Source organism: Carassius auratus, chromosome 18 (assembly GCF_003368295.1).
Source record: "Carassius auratus strain Wakin chromosome 18, ASM336829v1, whole genome shotgun sequence".
NCBI classification, from domain to species: domain Eukaryota; kingdom Metazoa; phylum Chordata; class Actinopteri; order Cypriniformes; family Cyprinidae; genus Carassius; species Carassius auratus.
The window spans coordinates 2,670,873-2,695,544 of record NC_039260.1 but is presented as its reverse complement, the minus strand read 5'-3'; the positions used below and the strand labels follow the sequence as shown (position 1 = coordinate 2,695,544).

At 36.5% G+C, this 24,672-nt stretch overlaps 1 pseudogene; it reads right to left on the bottom strand.

Moving 5' to 3' along the window:
- Positions 1-2,921: 2,921 nt before the first annotated feature.
- On the bottom strand, positions 2,922-23,610 carry LOC113117992 (zinc finger B-box domain-containing protein 1-like; annotated as a pseudogene).
- Positions 23,611-24,672: the final 1,062 nt, after the last annotated feature.

Below are 24,672 nucleotides of genomic sequence, written 5' to 3'. Positions count from 1 at the left end.
TTACTATTTAATTGCATATGTGTGTGTGATGAAACGGGTCGCACATGTCAGTTTTCGGCTCAGTTCTTCAATCTCTACGGGTGGAGGTGTTTGGCGTTGGACGACAGACCGGGTCTGAAATTCTTCAATTTGTCCTCTGAGGGAGAGAAAATAATGCTGTTCCTAATAAATCACACTCAGAAATTTGAGGATAATTAATCAGGCTCCCTTTCCTCAACGGTGCAACTATAAATAAACAACATTTAAGCACAGCACAGCATTTTAGTAAAAGCTTTATACTCCTCTAAAAAATATTTCCCCAGTAGGAAAAAATAACATTAACCCTTAATGTAATAGCCTGACATGTTTCACTTCTTTTCAGCTCTTTTTCCAATCAATTCCTGATGTATGAAATTAAATCCTGCCCAGCATTATTTTAAGGATGTGTACAACTACACAAACAAACGGCTAGTTGTTGGTGGGCTGTCTGAGTGAGTGGTAGTCAATGTCAATGAAGATCTGTAAAATAAGCACACGTTTTGAATCAAGTTCTCCAAAGTTTCTTAGCGATATATTGACGTTGAGTGACATACCATGATTTATGAATGTGACAAATATGAAATCATTTTCTTAATATTTTTCTTGTTTTCTAGTATAAACATCCTTGAAACAAAACAAATTTACTCTAAGAAGCAAAATGAGATCTTAAGGTATAAAAGTTTTGTGGTATATGCTGAAAGCAAGAAAAACCTGTTTGCCAGAGTTTGTTTATATATGAATACTTAAATAGCAAAAAAAATAGCAAAAAACAAGATGCTCTTGCAGCATATATAATTGTGATAATAGTAAAACTAAGAGGTTTCTTGAAAAATTGTTATTACATTTTAAAAGGTAATTTATTCCTGTGATGCAAAGCTGAATTTTCAGCATCATTAATCTAGTTCCCTCACACATCATTCTGATATGCTGATTGGCTTCTCAAGAAACCTTCCTATAATCATAAATGTTAAAAACAGTTGTTCTGCTTAATATTTCTATGGAAATCATGATACATTTTTCCAGGGTTATTTATAAAGAACAGCATTTTTTTGAAACAGAAATCTTTTATAACATTAAATGTGCATTTATCGTCCTTGCTTAAAACAAATATTTATTTCTTTCAAAAATAATGACCCCAAAATTATTATTAAAATTAAATGCTGTTTCAACAGTGCATACAAAGAGTGTACTATTCTCTTTCTCTCTTCAGTGCATACAAGGAAAGCGACATCATTTCAATCCAATAACAAATGAAAGCGACGGTAGGAAGTTGATGACCCAGACTTCCTGTTTCAGAGTAAATCTCAGCTCAGCCAGATTCCCCTAACCCACAGGTTTAGTCCTTTAAACCTTTTCCTGGTGGTTTACCGTACAAACGCATTAGCAGAAAAGCCATCAACCCTCTGTCTTTTCCTGAACACAAGTCTCTTTCTCCTTTATTTCGTTGTGCTCTCGTCTCTCTTCCTGAAGCCAACTCTTGCTGCCTCAGCAGGACAATCTGCTTTCCTCATTGTGTGTGTGTTTGTCAGCGTATGAAGGGATTAGACACCCCTATCACACACTCCATTCCTCCAGAGTGTGAGCTGCAGCGCTGGGCCACGCGTCTGCCCTCCTCCCACAGAATCCAAACACACACACACACATGCAAAAAATCCAGCTTCCTGTTCCGAAATTCTTCACACACCTGGCCTCAAAAGAAGGCAATCTGATGGATTCACAATTAGACCCTTCTTGAATAGCCGACCTAAATACCATCGCTGCCGCAAATACCATAACGTTCAAAAGACTGAGATGCGGTTCAAAGCGCTAAGGAGGGTTTACAGATACTGTGTCTGTGTTTTGCTTGCTTTTGTCAGGCTTTCTCATTTCGTAGGCGAGAACCAAAATCTTTTGGTGTGCAGAATAAACGTTTCAATGACTCTGTCTAATGTTTCCAAACTTAGTGTGCTGCCTAAATAGGTGGCTGTCTTCAAAGGCAGCACCCTAACTAAAACAGAATGACTGATTTAGAATCAAAGACTATAGAAAAATGCAATGCTCAATATGGCCGCTCTATCGAAGAAAGCCCCGCCTTCTCAGCAAATGAGCCAATCGCTAATCGGTGAAGTCAGCGCATCGCTGCAGCTGCCGTTAAACGTCCCGGTTGCTTTTTTAACGCTATTTGAGCAAAATAAACAACATTTATGACACAGTTGTTGTCAGATTACAATGGTGATTTCAAATATGAAACTGAATCGTAAGCTTCGTGAACAGTTTTGGAGAATTTGATGTTTCCCCATTCAATGAGATAGGAGCTGCACTTGAAAGACCAAGAGGCGCTTCAAAGATGGCCGCCGAGTGACTTGACTTGCCTTAAAGGGATTTTGTCTAGAATCTGCACAGTGTTATTTTAGCATTATTTATTCACTACTACAGTCTTTGTTAATGCTTCAGCTTTTATTTAAATTTTTTCAGTTTTCATTTTAAATTTGGTTATTTTGTTACGTACTTTTGATATTTATTTGTTTTTGTTTCTTAGCTTTAATTTATTCTTAAATAATTTTCAGGTTTAGTCTTTTATTATTTTTAACATCAAATTATTTCAGTTAGTGGCCAATTTCTATTTTTTAGGTTTGGATTTATCATCTAATATGTATATTTTATTTTATTTTGGTATAGTTTAAATACCTTCAATTACGTTTCTCTCACTTCATTGATTTTTTTCAATTGAGGTTATCGCAATGCATTCTAGGCAGCTCACTAGGTTTGAGTGCCAGTGTGTTTGTTTAAAGAAGATTTCACAAAGTTAAAGCAATACCACAAGACTGCTTTGGGGCTAATTAGCTCAATAAATTCAGGTGACTACAGTGGCACAACTTAAAGGTGAGGCTGTGTAATTAGCATCCATAAGTCATTAATTGATCTTAAATGGACTTTAATTGGGGCCTGAGTGGTAAATGAAGCTTGTAATGCTCTTATTCAATGTGTGTCTGTTCGGTTATAAACTGCGAGGTGTCAAGCACTAACCTGCAGTGTTTTTTAAGGAGTTTCTCTATGTAGCTCAAAGTGTCCTCCTTGAACTCCACATGAATTAACTGCTGGAATCCTTTCTCTGTTTGTGTTTCCATCACAGGCACTGGAGAGAAAGAGAAACCAATCAAGTCTTCAGTCCAAACGGTGTGTGTACAGAACAGGAAAATACCCCTATTTACCTGCAGTGTATGTGCGGCATAGCAGCAGATCAGACACTTATAACCTGATTTCTTATTAGCTTTAAGCAAACCACTAAAGAAGTTATATTAAACACAGTCTCGTGAGACTAAATGAGAGAAATTAGGTGTATGGTGCAGAGTTCAAGCTGTACAGTACTCTAGACATAATTCAGTCTTTGTTTTGAGAGTTATTTTGCTGTATTGTGAGAATATAAAGAGAAGTTAGACTTCATTGCATTTGAAACCCCCTTAACACAGCAGTCATTATCACAGTGAGCACAAGCCAAGCAGCACTGCAGAGGGCAGGACTCTTGCTAGCCGAGTACAGAAAGAGAGAGGAACAAACACAAGGAGTCTGACACATGATAAGGACTAACTTTAGTTTCTGAACAGCGGTCCTATTCAGCTTTAAACCCCAACAATACATTAAAGATATGTTTGAAAAAACAGGCTAACATACTACTCTTAGCTGCAGTATATAATATGCAGAATGTGAATGGTATGTAATTACGTAAATAAGTAATGACTGTGTATGAAATACTGTACCTAATATGAACTTGTACATTTGGCACATTTTGATTAATTTCAATCATGAAAATTCTCAGAAAAAATGTTAGCGTGGTAATGGATATGACAATGTTAATGTACGTATTTGATCTCGGCAGTATAGATCTGCTACGCTGCTGCTGCTGCTGGTTATTGCTATAGTTGTTGGTTATTGCTGCTGCTGCAAGCAAGTACAGGAACTTGCTACTGACAATGCATATGGTGGTACCGTGAGTATTTAAGACATACTGCTGCTGCACAAATGGCACATAAAATAACGGTAGCAGATCTATAACAGGTGGATCTGGGGAAGGTGGAGGGTTTCAGAGAAACTCTGAAAGCGCGCTGCAGGAATCTCAAGTGAATGCTAGCCAGTAAATGCAAGGCAGTAAGCTCATTGGCAGCATATGCAGCATGAACCAATCAGCTTGTGCCAAGCCATTTAACTCTCTAGATATCATCAGTTATGTTAACAATGAGTCAGCCTTCACCATCTAGAGTATATACATATATATATATATATATATATATATATATATATATATATATATATATATATATATGTTCACATATATATATATATAACTATATATATGAAAACGAATAAATATTTAAGTAAATCAATAAATCATCAAATTTAACTGTCAAAATGCATCAAAATAAATAGCTCCTATTGACATGCTGCAGAGACACTCAAGTCACTTTATTCACTGTATGTATGAAATAAAATGATTTTGACTGCAAATATCGTGTGGGAAAATTGATAGCTAGGTATTGATAGCTATTGATAGCTAAATATTTTCCAGCATCGTCAGCAGCAGCACCTCGCAGTTAAATATTAGCAGCAGTGAAGTGAGCCAGACAGCTATGCAGCAACATCAGTGATGATGATGAGGACAGAAAGATGAGCTGGTTCCACAGGCAGATCCAGATCCAAGTATGGAACATGAGAGGAGAAAGAGAGTTGCTTGCTAGGGATAATGTAAGGAAGTGATATTCAGGTTGCTACATTTTTAATGATTACAGTAATTTAAACGGCTAAACTTCAACATTTTAGCTGTAAAATGTCACATGCAGTAGCTAATATTAAGAAATATGTTGTGCTTTAACTTTTAAAAATGTTGGTAACGTTACTGTTAATGCTTACAAACTTTGAAGATTTTGAATACAGAAGTTACATTTGTAATGGTGTATTTTCATTTAGATGTGGTATTATTATTTGTGCAGTAAGATTAATTACTGCATAAATTAATTAAGATTATTAAGTAATACATTTATTTTAAGACAGCATGGAATAGATTGTATAATATGCTATTATAACAGCATATTATATAATCTATTCCATGCTATCTTGGAATAAAACCAGTTTTTTTGTTGTTGTTTTTTTTTATCAATTCCATCATTTGTTTATTCAGGTTTAGCTTAGACCAATACCAGAGAAAGACACCCATTCCAGCTCAGAATCTAGTCAACATCAGTGCTATTTCTATCATTGGATGGTATAGTATCATGAGCCACAATTAAAGTCTTGTGACACTCATGCCTGGCGTCATTGTTGTCACGGAGTTTACGCGCGCCGGTTGATTTGGGCTGGGCCCAGTCAAAGTCCAGGGCCGATTTTTAGTCCCAGTCCGTCCCTGACTATGAGTTATTATAAAACTAATGCATTTGTTTTAAAACAAAGTAGAAAATTAAGGTACTCACCTATTTTATGAAGTCTAGCAGCAAGCTCACATCTGATTAATCTAAGAGATTTATCGTGAATCTGCCACTAATTAACTGCAAGTTCCCCTGATGTGGTGAGGCTTTGACATTTATAAAGTGCACTAAACTATATACTATTCCCACACCATAGTAGGTTTAGAATTGACTGAATGCATAGTATTTGATTTCAAACAGAGTACAGTGATTCTCTTAAAGTCAAAAAAGTCAAGTGCACGGAAACTTCAAGTCTGCTCTCATTTAGCAAACAAATATCCCACTGTTCTTGACTAATATCCCTAACAGATTGAATTTCTTGTGACCTGGCATCATCATTCAAGTTTCTGAGAACAGTTTCTCACTCATTGAGTCATATGTCGTCAAATCACGGAGGCATTTCTGCAAACCGCACGCAGTGGCTGGAACCACACACACACACACGGTGTCAACGAGCACATGTTTGTCATGCATATATGTAGTTACCTGGCAACCAATCAGCGGCCCTGTCATACTCGTGGCGTGTGTTATTTCAGTCAATGCCACATATGAGTGTGCTTTATTAGAGACTGTTTGTGTGTGTTCTGACAGCCTGCCAGAGAATATACGTGGCAGCTCACATGAACCTGACAGCATGTCACTTTATTACCGCGGTTTGACTGTAGCTCATCCACACACACTCCTCTCTCCACTCTTTCAGAGCCTCCTGGAAGGACCTGGCTGACTCCTCTCCATCAAAGCCTCCTCTCAGCAGAGAGCAGTCCTCTTCCTCAGCAGCCTCCTCATCCTCCACATCAACACCGTCATTCACGGACAACACCTGAGACGAGACACGGAGAACACAATGAGAGGGTGAGGAGGAGATGAAATTAAATGCAGCACATGGGCAAGTTTTCACACTCTACAGAGAGTTGCGAGCAGTCTCGTGTTCAAGTCTTTCAATGAATAAAATTTAATCTACCTAGAAACAGTATAAGAAAGAGAGAGGCCACTGTCTGTGAGATATCAATCAGTGATAAAGCTGGCTAGAAAGGGTTTTTTGGCAGGTGATAAATGTGTGGAGTAAAACTACATTTCCCATCATTCCCTGTGGAAGTACAAGAATGATAAAATCCATAGTGCATGTGCATCTTATGCTCTTCATTTCGTTAAAGAAATGTAAAAGCTTAGAGTAAGTTTTTTTTGTTTTTTTTTTTTAAAGGAAGCCATACTTTTATTCATCAAGGACCCATTAAATTGATCAAAAGTGGCAGTAAATACATTCGCAATGTTGCAAATATTTATATATATTTTTTAAATACTGTTCTTTTGAAAAATCCTGATAGGAATCCTGAAAAAAAAATTACGATAATGGTTTCCACTGCACAACATTGTTTTTAAACATTGATAATAACTTAAAATGATTCTTAAGCAGCAAATCAGCATATTATTATTATTTTTTTTATTTATTTTTTTTGGAGGATCATGTGACACTGAAGACTGGAGTAATGATGCTGAAAATTCAGCTTCGATCACATAATCTATATTTTAAAACAGTTTAAAAACGTTTAACTTTGATTACACTTATTTATGAAAATATACTGTATAATGTATCACATCATTATTAAGCATTGTACATAAAGGCATCAAGTAAAGTTTATTTTACAACTATTTTACTCTATTACATTTTTTGATGAAATAAATCCAGCTTTAGTCAGCAAAATAAACTTGTTGTCTGTTGTTGTTATTGCTGTTTATCATACATACTATTTGTTTTGTTCTAATTCTCTTTATCACACAATATATCATCTTGTTTGCATTGTATTTTTAATTTATTAAATAAAAAGCTCTTGCTTGAGCCAACATTTAGGAACAAGTAACACTTTATACATACTGTAACTTATTATAAAAGTACTTTTAAGGCTTCAATTATATGTTGTAATGCACCTTATAATAAGGACTTGATGTACCACCCAAAACAATCGGTGACCCACATGTGTCGTGTGTGGTGTATTTGGTTATCAGACATGGGCTGAAGGCTCCTAGGAGCTGAGATTTTCTCTGTGGCTTCACTTTCATCAGCAGGTTTGTGGGATACACCTTGTGTATGTTGATTCTTCTCTCCGCTTACCTGCTGCTAGAGGCGGCCCAAAACATCCCGAGTGCTGACAGGGGTCTGGAGCTCTGCCTGGAGGACGAAGCATAGATTTCAATCAGACCTTTAATTCAAAGTGCACAAATGCATCCTGTTAATGATTCGGCTAATGTACTGATGCAACCGAATGAATGCAGACTCTTTATATGTTAAACATTCATCCAAATCATTGAATGTATGTCCTGTGTTCAAAACAAGCTTGACTGAGAGCATCTGTGGCACGCTGCTGGTTCCAATGAAAATTTCATCAGTCAGTTCGGAGAACAATAAACGATCATGCAAATGGAAATGCATTGAAAATGGGACAAGTCTATGGGGCAGCAGGGTTAAATTAAAACTACAACCATTAAAAACTGTTACTTTAAATAAAAGAATAACAATAATACAATAATAATAATAATACTATTTTATTTCAGCACTTTTTTATTTAGTTAAACATTTTAACTGTTAAATAGCTTAACAACTAAAACTAAAACTGAAATATAATTTTAAAAAAAAGATGGAATGAAGAAAAGCTTGATTAAATCACATAATTCACCCAGTAGCCAGTCGAATAGTTCCTCTTTATGACATTATGTCCTTAAGACAACATTTTTAGTGGCCATTATGGTGATCAGGGCTGCTGAACGACGCTTTCTCTTACCTCACCAGATAAGACCTAGACTATGTAGTGAACACATTTTTATGCATCCAAACTACAGTAAATATTAGCAAATTAATTAGTTTATCTCTGCATACCGATTTGCAGACAACAGAAAGGAATAGGAAACTATTAAAGGGAGAAGAAATGTGTGCAAATTTGAAAACAGAGATAAAAGAGAATGAATCGAAAGCAAATGGGGAAATGCTTCTTTGTCAAAGACAGACGAAGACAAACCAAGATTAAAAAGAACTAACCCGAGGACAAAAATATTAATATTTGTTCCCTTTTTCCCCCATGGAAGCAAATTAAACAGGATTAGGATGCATAAAGCTGCATCAGAGCCGAGCGTAGTAAAACACAATTCTCAGTTGCTTGCCAAGACTGCACACTCCCTTCAAACAGAGTGCAAAGTTGGGACTGCTTTCTCTTCCCCTGATGATCTTTCACTCAGTGCACCTTCTTAGGCAGCATTTTAAAGGGGTTATATGATGTTGCTAAAAAGAACATTATTTGGTGTATTTGGTGTAAGGAAATGTGTTTATGTGGTTTAGATTTTTAAAAAAAATAAAACATTATTTTCCATATACTGTAAGGTGTGCTCTAATTGGCCAGATATCTAGTGCATTGTGATTGGCCGAATGCATCAAGCGTGTGATGGAAAAGTTATGTCCCTTGCCATACTGTGATGCATGTCTCAGTCAGAACACCGGCGCTACAAGAAAAAAAAACAACAATAAAATCCTTTACAAACTAGCCATTTGTTGCATCCAGTGGGGACATAATTCCAGATTATAATGACTTATACTGTGTTTTTACACGTTGCATTGCGACAACAAATAACAAGCACTACTTGAGTCTACACTGCTCAAAACTCGTGTTTGAATCATCAGTGGCAAATCCTTTACATATGAAAACGTATTTCCAGACTGTGAGTCAGGATGGTCGGCATTGTAGTCTTTTCTCAGAAATCAGAAAACAGTCTATATATTTGGTTTGAACTGTTCTGGAACAGTGTTGTACATACAGCTGAAGCACTGATTTCTAGTTGTGTCCTCTTTTGGAAGGCCAAACAAAGTATTTTTGCTTTCACAACGAAACAGCGTCTCCACGACATACTGAAAGCAAAAATGGTTAGAAGTCAGTATGTATTTATTCTTATTAGAGTACAATGTCGTTTGATTAACCAACACCTAGTTCAATTGTAAGATGCAGCTGAAATTAAAATGTTCTAAATAAGTGTCTACTTCAGTTTTTTCAGTTTAATTTAGGCTTAGATGCTTAGATGCAGATAATGTTGTAATTGATAACTATTTAAACCCAAACCCGTTTTTTTAAAACCCATTTTAAAAAATACAAACAAAACAGTTAAGGGTAGTCATTGACTTCCATTGTATTTTCTTCTCTACTATGGAAGTCAATGGCTACCCTCAAATGTTTGGTTACCAACATTCTTCAAAATATATTTTTAACAGAAGAAAGACACTCTTACAGGTTTGGAATAACGTGGTGAGTAAACAATGACAGAATTTTCTTTCTTTTTTTTTCTTTTTTGGAAACTATAACTATACAGCAAGGAATCATTGGGTTTATGAATAGAGCCTATATGGGTTCTTCTGTTTCTTCTGTTCTTGCATGCTTGTGTTTGTGTAACTCCTTGTTGTGAGTGTCACACAGGGCAGAAGGACGTTTGGTGGTGCACGTGCCACCTACTGCTGCATTATGAGATGTAAACATGAGCACATATGTGAAAGGTTTATGTGGGTCACCCAAGGTCATGTTCTCAGTAGAAGAGCCAATCTCAGCATACCTGTAGTATGTTATAACTGAAGCACCTCAAACACTACAATCGACATGGACACACACATGATGACACCTATACATATTTGTAGGCCTATGTGGCGTGCTTTTGGTCATGGGATCATGGAGAGGTGTTCTCCCTGTTTGCCCTGGGGTTAGCGCTTAGCTTGCCTTGCGATGGAGACCATAATGAGCTGATTTCTCCCAGTTGACTCAATGCAGTCTGAACAACTCAAATTAAATGTGGACTAAAAGATTAAAAATGCATTTTACAATGTAAATGCACAGCTAACTAAATATCAATTAACCCACAACAGTAAAGTTTAGAAGAAGTCTCTTTTGCTCACCAAGGCTGCATTTATTCGACCAAAAATACAGTAAAAACAGGAACACTGTGAAATATTTGTAGAATTAAAAATAACTGTTTTCTATTGTGATATATTTTCAAATGTAATTTATTCCTGTAATGCAAAGCTGAATTTTCAGCATCATTACTTCAGTCTCTAGTGTCACATGATCCTTCAGAAATCATTCTAATATGCTGAATGGAAAGTTTAGGGTAAGAACACTTATTCAGCAATGGTGCATTAAACTGATGTTAAAGCCATTACTGTACTGTATATGGTTTTCCTTTCTTGGACGAAATCTACTAATTACAGTTGTACATAGTTAGGTACACAGAAGGTAGAGTAATTAGTGTCATCTTTCATTTTGTTACCAATTAAGTGACTGTAGTTCAGAGTAATACTATAAAAGTAAAATCATGTAAAGCTAAGAGGTAATTTAATGAGCACAGTTATTTTTACATACAATTAATTTAATGGGAACAAAGTGAAATGAAGAAAACCAAATATATATATATTATGCTGCTTACTTGTAGTATTGGCTAAGGCAAGCATGAATTACTCATATTGAAAATCCCTAAAAAAAAAAAAAAAAAAAAAAAAAAAAAAAAAAAAAGCAGTAACCCATCCTAAATGTGAATAAAACCTCAAATCATGCTGGTATTTGAGAAGAAGGGTCAGGTAATATAAAGATATATATATATATATATATATATATATATATACACACACACACACACACACAGTGCCTTGCAAAAGTATTCAGACCCCCTCATTCATTTCATGTTTTATGTTGCTGCCTTATGTTAAACTGCTTTAAATATTTTTTCCCCCACATCAATCTACAGTCCGTACACCATAATGGCACAGCAAAAACATTTTTAACATAATTAAAAAAATAAATAACTTCAATAATTCCATTGCATAAGCATACAAACCCTTATCTGGGACAGATGAAATCCAGCTCATGAGCATTCATAATGATTGTAGATGTTACTTTAAGTGGAGTTATCTTGTGGCAAATTCAATTGAATGAGTATGATTTGGAAATGTACACACCTCTAAATAAAATGTCAAGCTAGGTAGGCGTGGCTTAAGCAACCAGCTCCCCCCTTTTTGCCCATTTGCCCATTAGCAACACAAGGTTGTGGGATCAATTCCCAGGGTTAAGTAAAAAATGTTCCCATGTTAAGTAAAAAATGTTAGCCTGAATGCACTGTAAGTCTCTTCGGATAAAAGTGTCTGCTAAATGCATAAATGAAATTAAATATATATTAATTACAGCGAAGAAGGGACCAAAATCCAGAATATCACAAAGACTTTTTCACCTTTTCAACCTGACTGCAGACTGTCGACAGGACTGTTATGGTCCTTACAAAAGCCCCTCCTCAGGCACTGATGGTCCGATCCGGTGCGATGACGGATGTATTGACCGTCTGAACAGGTTCAATCAAACACCTCACCATGGGGCCACGCAAGTCTCTAAAACAAACTCCAGCTGACAGGAGCGAGTGTGTGTGTGAACACTGTTTATGTTACTGCTCTCTAACCTGGGAACAGGTGTGTGTAATCAGAGTTGGGTTAGAGTGAGCAGATTGTCACTAATGGTGAACAGCTCTCTACATTTCTGAGAAATGGCATGGAGGAGGAAGACTGAATTCTGGAGGTTTGTGCCAGGCGCTGCTGCGGGCGTGTGTAGGTGTGTGTGTTTGTGTGGGACACACGGAGGATATCAGAACACCTCCTCACCTGTGCAGGAACCATACGATGGCGCTTCACTGCCCCCTTCTGGTGGAATCTGACGAAGCAGCCCACACAAGAATCCTCTCCGTATTCTGCACATATCTGAAACAGATCAAAAACAATTAAATAAATTCAGCATATATACAGCAAGGCATATTCACCCCAAAAACTTTAATATCAGCAATATATATTTAAATATCTTGCACTTTTTGCTCAACACGATACATATTAATATGGAGAGAAGGGAGTTGCATGTATCTTAAGGGAGCTCATTATTTTGTTACCAATTGTAAATGAGTGTGGAGGGCGATAGGAGAGCCCGTTTGATGGACAGATGTGTAGAAAGACAGACAGCACAGCAGCACAGGAATTTAAAGGAAGGTCTATCAAACCCGCAGCTGAAGAGCCACTTGTAAATGAATCCAGCCTCCTGTTTTGGTTAATTCTTTCTGAACGTCTGCATGTCTTCTCTGTATGATGATGCAGCACTTCAGCTTGAGAGACGCATGATGCTTGGAAGAGTTTGTATTTCTAAGAGCAGACTTTGGATAGGTTTGGAATAATATTTCTGTCTATATGTATGTTTGCATTGAAAATCCATTTAGCCTCTGACATTTGCCAAAATGTGGATGCAAACACACTGCATGCATACTGTATACCACAATGCAGTGTGCCCTACTTGACCTTTTTTGTTTTTACCAGCATGACAAATGAACCAGAAGCTTCCTTTTTCCTTATCAGACTTTAAACAAAAGTAAACATTAAACAACAACAATGCAGAATGCTATAGTCCGTTTTGTAATTGTTAACTAATATTAAAACTGAGTGGATTTTACTAAAGCTTAAAAATAAAAAATAAGAATAAACGAAAGCTAAATAGAAATATATAAAATGAATACAAATTAGCAAAGCACACAAAATGATAACTAAATATTAGATAACTAAATATAACATACTCTAGCATACAACTTATAATATTTCTGCCAGATAAAGATAAACAAGATTCAGGTGGTATGCTCTTCTGAGTTCAGTCATAGTTTCACACTTTGCAACTTTATTTGCCTATAGGTCATGTGACCAGTCATAATTTGTTTTGTTTACATGCCATTCGAGGAACAGTTTATCTAAAGTTGTAAGCACCAACTCATTCAAATGAGATCTGTCCAAATGTTTACTATTCTTCATACATAACAGACAGTTACAGATAAATACACAAAGCAGAATATACCAGTCTGCTCATGGATGTCTGGTTTCTAGCTTACTTAGCTGACTACTGGAAGTCAGTCATGAGAACAATATGCATGATTTAAAAGCATGATGTCTGAAAGTACTGTATATTTCACACACTATTCAAAAATAAGTAGGCTGGCAGTAGCATTTTGCAGTAAACATTATAGTAAACTCTATCCTGAACAAAACAACAGCTTTCAGCTCAACTTTAGCTCATGTGGCTTCCTCTAGGGGTGTGTGAGTGAGCACGGAGGAAATCCTTAGGAAAACTTGGCTCTGCACATCCGTAAATACACTGAGACAGACACACACACACTGAACATTCGCTTTAACACACTTGCTGTCTTTGACAGCCAAATGCCGATAGGTATTTCCACAGGTACATTTCCCCTCGAGACTGTCTGTCTCAAAGCACTCAAGTCCCCTCCCTCACACACACACACACACACACACACACTCGAGCAGCACATGAAAAAGTCCCAAATCTCCCAAGGGTGACAGGGTCCCCTTTAATACGGCCACACAAACACACACACACACAGACTCACGGTGAATAAAGAAAAGGGTAAATACTGCTCTGTGCTGCTCTGTGAATCTACAACTGTGCCCATTACTGGCTCCTTTAATGGCCACATAAAAAAGGTCTCATTTCAGCACGACACCGCTAAAATAAATTACAGTAGTGGCATTGTTCCCAAACTGATTTTTAAGAGGGCTTCCGGACTACAGAATCTGCAGTTCATGTCTTCTTCGCTGTCAGATGAGTATATATATATATTTGTATATATATATATTTGAATATATTTGCAGCACTGCATTTAGCAGCAGTTCAATCTACGGCTGCCAGTCATAGCTCAAAGTAAAAAGTGGGATCTTACTGTCGGGAGCTAAGGGAGCTCTTTTATTCGAACTGATGGAGGATAACAAACCCTTATGTCATGCACTTTAGTCTTGAAGAGCCAGACTTTGACTATTGGTATTCACACTCCAGAGTCTGGTTGAGAAAACTGATTGACCAATATGACTGACCAGGGATGGGTTTATATAAAGTTCATGGTACCACTATATTAGAGCACTGTGATAAAAAAATATATATAAATGAAGTTTAATGGAAGTCTTGTGCAGAAAAATCTGTATAAATGGTTGTATGTGCAGAAATTATACATTTATGTATATAAAAAAAATTGATTATACTGTTGCTCAAGGATATCTTGTTTACTTGCTACACAGTTGCTCAAAGAAAACTACTGCATGTCTTTTAATGTTGAAGCACCCTGAACTTTGCAAATTCTGCAAATACTCTGATTAGCTTCCCCAAAAACACACATACAAAAAAGTTTAAAGTTAAGGGTTCAGTAACAAGTTTTTGGAAAGCAATTCTTGCTTTTATTCAGCAAGAGTGCATAAATTGATCACAAAAGTGACAGTAAATTCAAGTTCTTTCATGAAACTCGAAACTCGAAACTCGAAAGATGGCGCAGGTTGATGGGTTCTTAAAGTAACTGATGATATTCACAGCCTTAAACAAAGGCCGATTGGTTCATGTTTAAAATTAAATGGCTGATTAGCATTCACTTGAGCATTTTGCAGAAGGCTTTCAGAGTTCCTTCTAAACCCTCCACCTTCCCCAGATCCACCTGTATAGATCTGCTACAGCTTATATTATATGTCTGCTAAATGACTAAATTTAATAATTAGCAGCAATTAAGCAGCAGCGTAGTAGATCTCTTCAACCAAGACCACATTCAATAACACTGTAATATCCATTACCATGCTAAAATCTCCTGAGAGTTGGTAGAAATGCTTTTCTTTTGAACTTCCTATTGAAAAATGTTCACGGTTTCCACAGAAATATTAAGCAACACAACTGTTTTCAACACTGATAATGAGAATTGTTTCTTGAGCAGCAAATCAGCATATCAGAATGATTTCTGAAGGATCATGTGAAACTGAAGACTGAAGTAATGATGCTGAAAAGACAGCTTTGTGTCACAGAAATACATTTCATTTTAAAAATGCATACAAATAAAAACACTGTTATTTTGAATAGCAATAATATCACAATATAACTGATTTTACTGTATTTTTTATCAAATAAATGCAACCTTAATGAGCAATAGAGAGTTTCAAACACACTGAAAAATGATACCAACCTCTTTTTAGGGGTAGTGTATACCCGAGATGCATGATGAATGAAAGGGATGGACAGTTTGGAATTAAGAATAGTTCTGTTCACATAACAGAATGGATGAAAACTCACCAGTCCAGACAGTTGAACTTCACACTGTCCACAGACTTTTCCCCTCAGGTTGAGCTTCCTGTTAGTGCCATGTTCCTTGGCGGCAGGTTCCAGTATTACCTGCTTCTGCACTGCTGCGGTTATACAAACACACACACACACACACACACACACAATTCAGAACTCAGAACTTCTCCACATTTAGTGAGCTACCTCATCATATGACTGATTAAGAATGTTTTCCATTGGGAGCGACTCTTTTAATTGTTCATCATGTGCATCACACAAATATTACTCAACCTGTGAGAATAATCTAACAGCCATGGTAGACTCCAACAGAGCTGGTCCATAGTATGCGTTAGTAGATAATGACTTAATATGGGAGCATATCTAGACTACTGTTCATTAGTTTAATTCTGGGAACAGAGGATCCTTTGTCCTTTGAGTTTATTACGTGCCATATAAATCTGGGGAACACAAAACCCTGCATGAATATTTTTAAAAAACAAATATGGTAAAAAAATAAAATAATTTTTTTTAATTAGATGGAGCTAAATAAATTTAGTTATTTTTCTTAATACATTAGCAAATAATGTTATTTTCTTGGACAAATCAATGGACAAACCTCACTCTAGTTTGTCTAATTTATATTTAAAACAAGAACAATTTTCCAATGGGGTATAATCAGAAATAATAATAATAATTCAATAGATGCTTTCTGAAAACAAATTTAATCTCACTGTGTTGCTACTCAAATACATTTATCTTGTTATGTGAATGTTTACTGGAAAATAAGTAAACAATAATGATCAAGAAAATGACTTTTTCTGTGACAGATACAGTACATGTTAGATAGCATAATTAAGGCATCACAAGATTTAAGTAAAAAAAAAAAAAAAGGATAGTTAGCTTACTAGAGTTTGGAAAAGAGTTAAAGACTATTTTGATTTGCACCATGCTGAAATTCTAACAGAAAAAGAGCTAAGATTTTACTTGTGTTGAATTTGAGTAAAAAAAAAAAAAAAGGAGTTCAAAACAAGTCAGGTAAAACACATCTCCGATTCCAGCCCAACCACCTGGCACAAGCTCGTCCTTCAGCACTCTAATCTTCATCTTGCCCGGAGAGAGCTGCCCGAAACAACATATTTCAAACATCACATTATCACCAAAACCACGGTGAACCATTCATGCAGTTCATTCTAAAAGTGTGTCCAAGGTTTTGGACCATCCCTGGCACGAATGAGGGACAAGTCGGCCAGACTGAGACTGGATATTTTAAACAGATAAACTGGCTGACTTTTTTTGTGTGTATATCAGCATGAAATGATGATGTCTGGTGAGTTGCGTCCTCCTTGTTCGTCTTGGCACTCTGAATCCCGGGCTGTGCTGAACGCCAGTAAGAAGCTTTCATCCTCCTGTGAGGAATTATCACAGAAAGTTAATCAGTTCAGCACAAAACTGCAACAAGTTGTAGTAGCCAATGGCGTGAATCATTTACTTTATAAAAATAAAACTCACCTTAAGTATTAAAATCTAGTGCATAACTCATGGTTAAGTTTTAATTAAGCACATATCAAATAGTGCAAAAACAAACACAGACAGTACATGAAAGCTTTTGCCTTACATAATCCACACAGATAGACAGACGGAGGTCGACTTCATTTGTTTTCTGATTTGTTGTTTTGGTTGCCACATCAAATCAACAGTCTAAATAATTCACGGCGTGATTGCGGGGGATGCCGTTTGTTTAGAGTGGGCTGTCATGTTGGCGTAAAGCCGCAAGCTTGAGTGTGTTCAAAGGATGGAAATGTATGTTATGTGTGTCTGCCTGAATGATATAATTTCGCGAGAAGTAAATAGGTTACCGTGCTTTTGAAATGTCTCTTTTTCTTAAGTCGGTCATAAAAGTGTTTGGATAGCCGCCTGAAAAAAATAATCATTCAGGAATGAGATCAAATCATACCAAATTCCCAGAGGAATATGTAGTTGGTGACAGGTCATGTGAATTTACCACTGAAACGCTTCAGCTCAGTATGTTCACATAAAAACAGGTCCATATGCTCAGAGGAAGCAGGATAACTCGAGTTTTTATTAATTACTAATTTACTAATTTGTCAAAGCAACATACCATATACTAATTAGAGACAGCCCCCTTGGAACCTTGTTAAGGTAAAGTCTCTTATTGCAGTACATGACAGTGAAGCTTATTTAAATAATCAAGCCAAAACTATAAAGTGGCCCCAAAAGTGTCCAGACATTTAAGCCACATTTACAATTGAAAATGATTCTAGTTATTAGCAGTCACCTAAGCAGTTATTTATTATTTTGTTTAAATGTTCACGGTTGGTAGGAGTTTTAAAAGTCTTTTTTACTCACAAAATCTGGATTTTATTTATTTAGTAAATATACATTAACACACTAATATTGTGAAATATTATTAGAATTTATTTATTCACTGAATATTTATTAAAATGTGGTTTATTCCTCTGATACAAAGCTGTATTTTCAGCATCATTACTCCAGCCTCCAGTGTCACATGATCCTTCAGAAATCATTCTAATTTGCTGCTCAAGAAAAATGTCCTAACCTTTCTTGTTTTTTTATTTATTTATTTATTTATTTTATTTGTATTCATTTTTTGTGAAAACCATGATACATTTTTTTTTCAGCATTTTGATTAGAAAATGTAAAAGAAAAGCATTTATTTTTAATTATTTTTCGGTAACAATAATAGGTTTACTGTCACTTTATATCAATTTAATGCATTGTTGCTGGATAAAAGTATTATTTTCTTCTTCTTTTTTTAATCTAGCCATAAACATTTTCTTAAAAAAAAAAAAAAATCTAACTAAAATATATACATATATATTTAACAAACTGTTATCTTCTGCCATGCAAAAATAATAACTCTAATACTTTAATACTTGGGGTTAGGGAATTTGTTTAAATATCTAACTATAATTATAAGCAACAGGAAAGTCATGAATAGATCAAACTAAAAATACACAGCTCAGCAGCTCCACAAAAATCTCATATTTTAAAAAGTGAGAAAGTCAGAGACTTTGGACGGGGCCAGCAGAGAGAGAGGACACTCCCTCTGCATGCTGTCCACTCTCATTAAGGGCTGTTTATGTGCTGGCCTTTATCAGTCTGATGGAGACGGGCGTTTGGGACGGGGATTAACCACGCTCAAGCCTGCCTGTCAGCATTATGGGGAAGCGCGCAGGCAACGTGGCAGTTGTGCAAACAACTGGCGGATTACCATCATGCACACACTGGGTGCCAACCAACAAGACAAACACTTATCTCCTGTCAGGGTCACAGACATCAGACTCTTCTGCTACTCGAGTTCATGGTGTGGCAGCAGTGGGACAGGTGAGAGGTTACACTACTGCACATTTAACCTGGTGTTAAATCAGATTTCAGAATGATAAAAACAGCCTCTGGATGTGCAAGTCTTCTCAATAAATGAACATCATTTTCAACATCATAATGAACTATTTATGGACAGTTTTACAATTTAAAATAAACATTTTCTATGGAAGCTTAATTGTTTCGGCCAGATACAAAAAAAAAAAACAAAAAAAAAGTTATAACCTTCTTGTTCATTTAATATTTAATCCCTTCCAAGAAATAAACTCAGAACTCCAATACATCAATTGAGAATTGCAAGATATAAACACAATTCTCTAAAACAAGTCATCATTTTGCGATAAAAAAAAAAACTGAAACGTTTTCTCAGAATTTCAAGTGTATATCTCACAATTCCGAGATTATGTTTCTTAGAAAATTCTGAGAAAAAAGAAAAAGTGTGAATTGTGAGATTGCAATTACCTTTTTAATTAATTATGTGGCAGAAATGGGCTTCCATAGTTTTCTGTTCTATATTTTATTGTTTATATTTTAAATTGTCTTTTATTCCTGTGATCAAAGCTGAATTTTCTGCATCATTACTCCAGTCTTCAATGTCACATGATCTTCAGAAGTCATTGTAATATGTTGATTTGCTGATTTTTTCTGTCCAGCTCTGTAGAGACAAGCAACAACAAAGTACGCAAAGAAACTACAAGTTTATTGCAGCACTCCACTTTTTGAGTACAGTTCACCGAGCATAAGGCCAATCTACTCTTATGAATTCACCTGTGGCCCTTTAGTCCTCTGCCTTCACTACAATAAACAGCGAGCAGGTTGAGCATAGAGGAAGATAACATCAACCATTCCCAGCACGGCACCAGCAACAGAAGTTGTGCTTTGATTAATGGTCGCAGATAAGAGCTAATCTAAAACAGTTTTATTTAAAAACGTCTGTAGGGAGGCAATCGTAATTTAGATATGGTACCACTTACATCCCTTAATATGACAGTTCCGGTATGCGCAGATCTCGCAGACATCTTGTCTAGAGCTGCATTCTCCCTGTATTCATTCATCTGATTATGGCGAAGTGCTGCCTTATGTTATTGATACAGGTGCAACTGGTGCCGTGCATCCCCCATGAAGAAATCCCAGGAATAGCTTCATGCTATAGTCTCCGATTGGCTTTCCGCCTCACTGATATATCCGGGGACAAATATTTTAAAATTACGGATAAGTTTATGCTATCTCAACATTATTCATCCTGACCGACTGTATGTATATGTTTGCATTTGTTGGGAAGTTTATATGGGAATATGATGTATTCACTGCATCTACCCCATTACCGTAATGTTTCCCTCCCCTGCTGAGTTATGAGCTTATATGTAAGCCTAAAACGGCCGCCACTATAAATTCATGAGGTGGACCTACACAGGTCACATTTTAGTGTTATTAATGAAGAGCTGAAGGAATGGCGCCGGGAAGAGAAAGAGAGAGACATCAAATTAATAACTACTGATGTTATTTTTTCCTATTCTTTCATTTTGACAGAAAACTAATTTCCTGCCTTCCTCGTTTAGGCATAGGGTCCCACTTAATCTGAATTTGTTTGGGAGAAATGGGAAGACAAGCACGGTGGTGCGGTAAGAGCAGATAACACCAGATCGCTCTGAAGTCAATCCATCAGCCGAGATTACCTGCAGGAGCTGCATACTCCATGTGACAATCAGATTTTAAAGCTAATGGCACCTCTGTCACTCCATTTCCACTTCTTCTCTACCTTTTTCTATACTTGCATGCCTTTTCCTCTCACGTTATCTGAAGTGTCAAAGGGTACGTTCACACCACAAGTTGGCCGTTGTTCACACAACGTTTTTAATGTAACCATATCAGAGACAGGTCTTAAAAGAACTATTCACCCAAAAATGACAGTTTGCTGAAAATTGAGTCACCCTCAGGCCATCCAAGATGTAAGATTGTTTAGAACTGTTCCGCACCTTTTCATTTAACAATGCTTGGTTTGTGCATATTTCTCTCCTGTTTCAGATTAGATTTGTTTATTTACTGGAAAAAGCAATGTCATGGATAAGGGACTAGTATTTTAGCTGGAAGTGATAGTTTAAAGGTAACAATGTCTTATGGTGAATCTGTTTCTTAAAAACATGCATCTTTTCACAAGATGTTAAAGGGATACTTCACCCACAAATTAAAATTTGATGTTTATCTGCTTTCCCCCAGGGCATCCAAGATGTACAGTAGGTGGCTTTGTCTCTAAAGTAGAACACAAGCCAAGATGTTTAAGTCAAACCGTTGCAGTCTATCAATATTATAATGTGTATGGGAATCATTGCTAAAACATACGCAAACAAATCCAAATTAAATCCTGCGTCTCATGACGATACATTGATATGTAAAGACACAAAACAATTGGTCTGTGCAAGAAACAGAACAGTATTTACATAGTTTTTCACGCAATTTCCGAACTGTTAGGACTCTTCTTCGTGATGAGTCTTCTTCATCTTCTTCTTGCTTTATGGCAGATCGCAGACTTATAAGTGCATTACCGCCACCTATCTCTCAATTGGACCACTGACACTCTATCTAAAAGCTCAATTAGGAGTGTCAATGGTCCACTTGAGATATATTGGCGGTAATGCACTTATAAGTCTGCGATCTGTGCGAAGAAGATGCCTCACGCTCCAGCTTGAGAACATGCTCAGGAGAGTCCTAACAGTTCGGACTTGAAACAGAGGTAAAAAACTATACAAAGACTGTTCAGTTTCTTGCACAGATTGGTCGTTTTGTGTCTTTAAACATCAGTCTATCATCATGAGCTCCAGGGTTTAATTTGGTTTTCGTATGTCTTTTTTGTTTTGTTTTATTGTATGTTTTAGTCGTGATTCTCATCCACTTACATTTTAAGAGTGATAGACTGCAACGGTTTGACTTAAAAATCGTGGTTTATGTTCTAAAGAATAAACAAAGTCACCTACACCTTAGATCCCCTGGGGGTAGATAAACATCAGATGTAAATTTTTGGGTTAACTATCCCTTTAATAGAGGCCTGGCATCATGTGAAGAACTTGTGGATTATTGTGATGTTTTTTATTAGCTGCTTGGTCTCGCATTCAGCACCCATTCACTGCAGTGGAATTTCTTCATGAAGAAACAAACTCATCTATATCTACAGCTGGCCTGAGGGTGAGTACATTTTTGGGTGAACTATTCCTTTACTAACCCACATGTTTTCATCAGTCAAAAGTGAAATTCTAAGGAACAGAACAAAACTGTATGGATGTGTAGTAGACAGAAACTGAATACAGATGGTGTCTTTGAGAACTTTATGTTGTCTTTGGAGACCTTTAACTATATGTCAGTGTCTTTCTGCAAGGCTGAGGTGACCCACACCCTTGAGAAAGCACAGATGCACTGGATTTGATTGACACTGGCATTTCTATGATGAATGTCAAGTTAGATTAATGTATATATACAAAGTCATATGAAAGTGTTTACAAAGTATAAAAGTGATTCAAACAGGAAATGAAAATAGCAGATCCAATGTGATTTTGCTGTTCAAGTTCATATTTAAAAAAATGACATTGTATTTTTGAGTTACAATTTAGAAAAGAGGGCCTTCAAAGCAACGTTAGTCACTTTGGAGAAAAGTCTGCCAAATATATGAATGTAAATGTATGTTATTTGAGGAATTGTGTGATATGGACTAGTTTTATGGAGATTTTTGTTGTTGTTGTTGTTCGGAGTTTGACAGCCATAGCTACTTTAAACTGTCATAGTATGGAGGAAAACTCAAGAAAAAATGCAGGTTGAATACAGGTTTTGGAAGGGTGAAAAAAAACATGGACAGAATTTTAATTTGAGATGAATTATTTGTTGAAATTCTTCTGTCTTAGCCTCCACACCTTCCCTCACAGTCTTTCATTCTCTTTCTTTCAATTGCTATCTCTTCCTACGTTTTTCATTCTATTCATTGCCTTTTCATTGTTTACATTTCCTCTTTTATCTCAACGCTCTCTGTCACAGTCATTGTTTGGCTCGTTAATTTATTCATCTACTCACTCATTCATTAATTCAACAAGCTGTCCCTCCCTTCCCTGTTTCACTCACTCCCTCTCCTCTTTCTCCTGGTTCATACACTGTCTGAGCTCCTCCAGTCTGCTCTCCATCTCCTTGGCATGTTGATCCAGCTGCACTGTTTCCATACGCAGTTCCCAGAGATTCCTGGAGGGAAAAATACACATAAATATAATTTTTACATACTATGGGCCCTATTAAGTGTAAAGCGCAGGACGCAGGTGCCCAAATCCACTTTGCTATTTTAACAACGGGAAAACAGTCTGTGTGCTGAGGTTCATTTTTGGAATGGGTTGTCCCTATTCTCTTAATAAGTAATGGGTGTAAAGTTCAATAAACCAATCAGAGTGTCATCTCCCATTCACTTTAAGAGTGAGATGCGCTTTAGTTATTCTGCTAAAATGAATAGACTACTCTAAACATTTGGCGCGCCCCACCATTTGCAAAAGCTACGTGTAACATGCTAATAATGTGAAAAATCTGAAGCGTGAAAAGAAACTCAAGGGAACAGACTGCTCAAACCTGACATTTAACTTCATTGACTTGGGCTTGCTGGGAAGTACCACAAAGTTGTTTAAATTCATGGTGTTTCTGATCAGACTGAAAGCTTCACAGGCTGTAATTTCCACTGAAGTGTCATGAGAAAATAGAGTTCTGAGTGAGAAACGCAAAGCACACAATAGGGACAATTTCACTGAATTAACCTATAAAGCGACCAATGAAAGGAATAACAGCAGAAAAGTTTGACAAAAAAGACAAAGGAGCAAGGTTATAAGATCATGGTACTGAATGATTAGCATATTTAAGTATATAGGCTACCATGGTATTTTCATGGTAAGTTACTCCAATGCACTTACTGTGTAAGGTTACCACCATAGTAGTGCCATTTACATTTGAGATAAAATACCAGGGCATTGCATGGTACTCAAATATATGTCAAAGAATATCATGTTAGCACCATGTTTCAAGGCCAAAGAATGATGCTACCAATGTAATGTGCACATTTGACATAAAATACCATGTTATTTGCAAGACACACAAAGGTTCATCAAAGAATATGATGGTACTACCATGCTACAAATCTAAAACATGGTATTATCATAATTCCTCACTATTGATGTACTAAGAGAGAAACCCGCCAAATATCTTCTCATTAGTCTTGCTTCCTCCACATTTAGGCATCAGAATAACTTTAAGAAACAAAGGCTAGGTCTGTTAAAAGGAAATATTTGGCTGAGACACAACTATTTGAAAATCTAGAATTTGGAATAAAGATCATGGAACATCTATAATTTTGACCCATTCAATGTATTTTTGTCTATCGACAAGGTTACAACAGTGAAATTACTGGCCGGAGCTCAAGACGGGTGTTGAGGTGTTTTCAGCTGAGAGTGTGAACTCCCATCATGTGAGGGGTTGTTAAAAAGTTTCTTGATGGAAAATAAATAGCAGAGTTTTACTGTTTTCTTTGTGTTTGGCAACTCATGTCTGTGCTAATGAAGTCCTGACGTACATCAAGCGTCCTGTGGCTTTCTGACACGGAGGAGAGAGACCTCTGTTGCTCCTGTAATTATGGACAGCTTGATTTCCCTAATTAAAATCATTTCAGCACTAAAATCTAATTTCATGTGGATGTTTTGATTGCA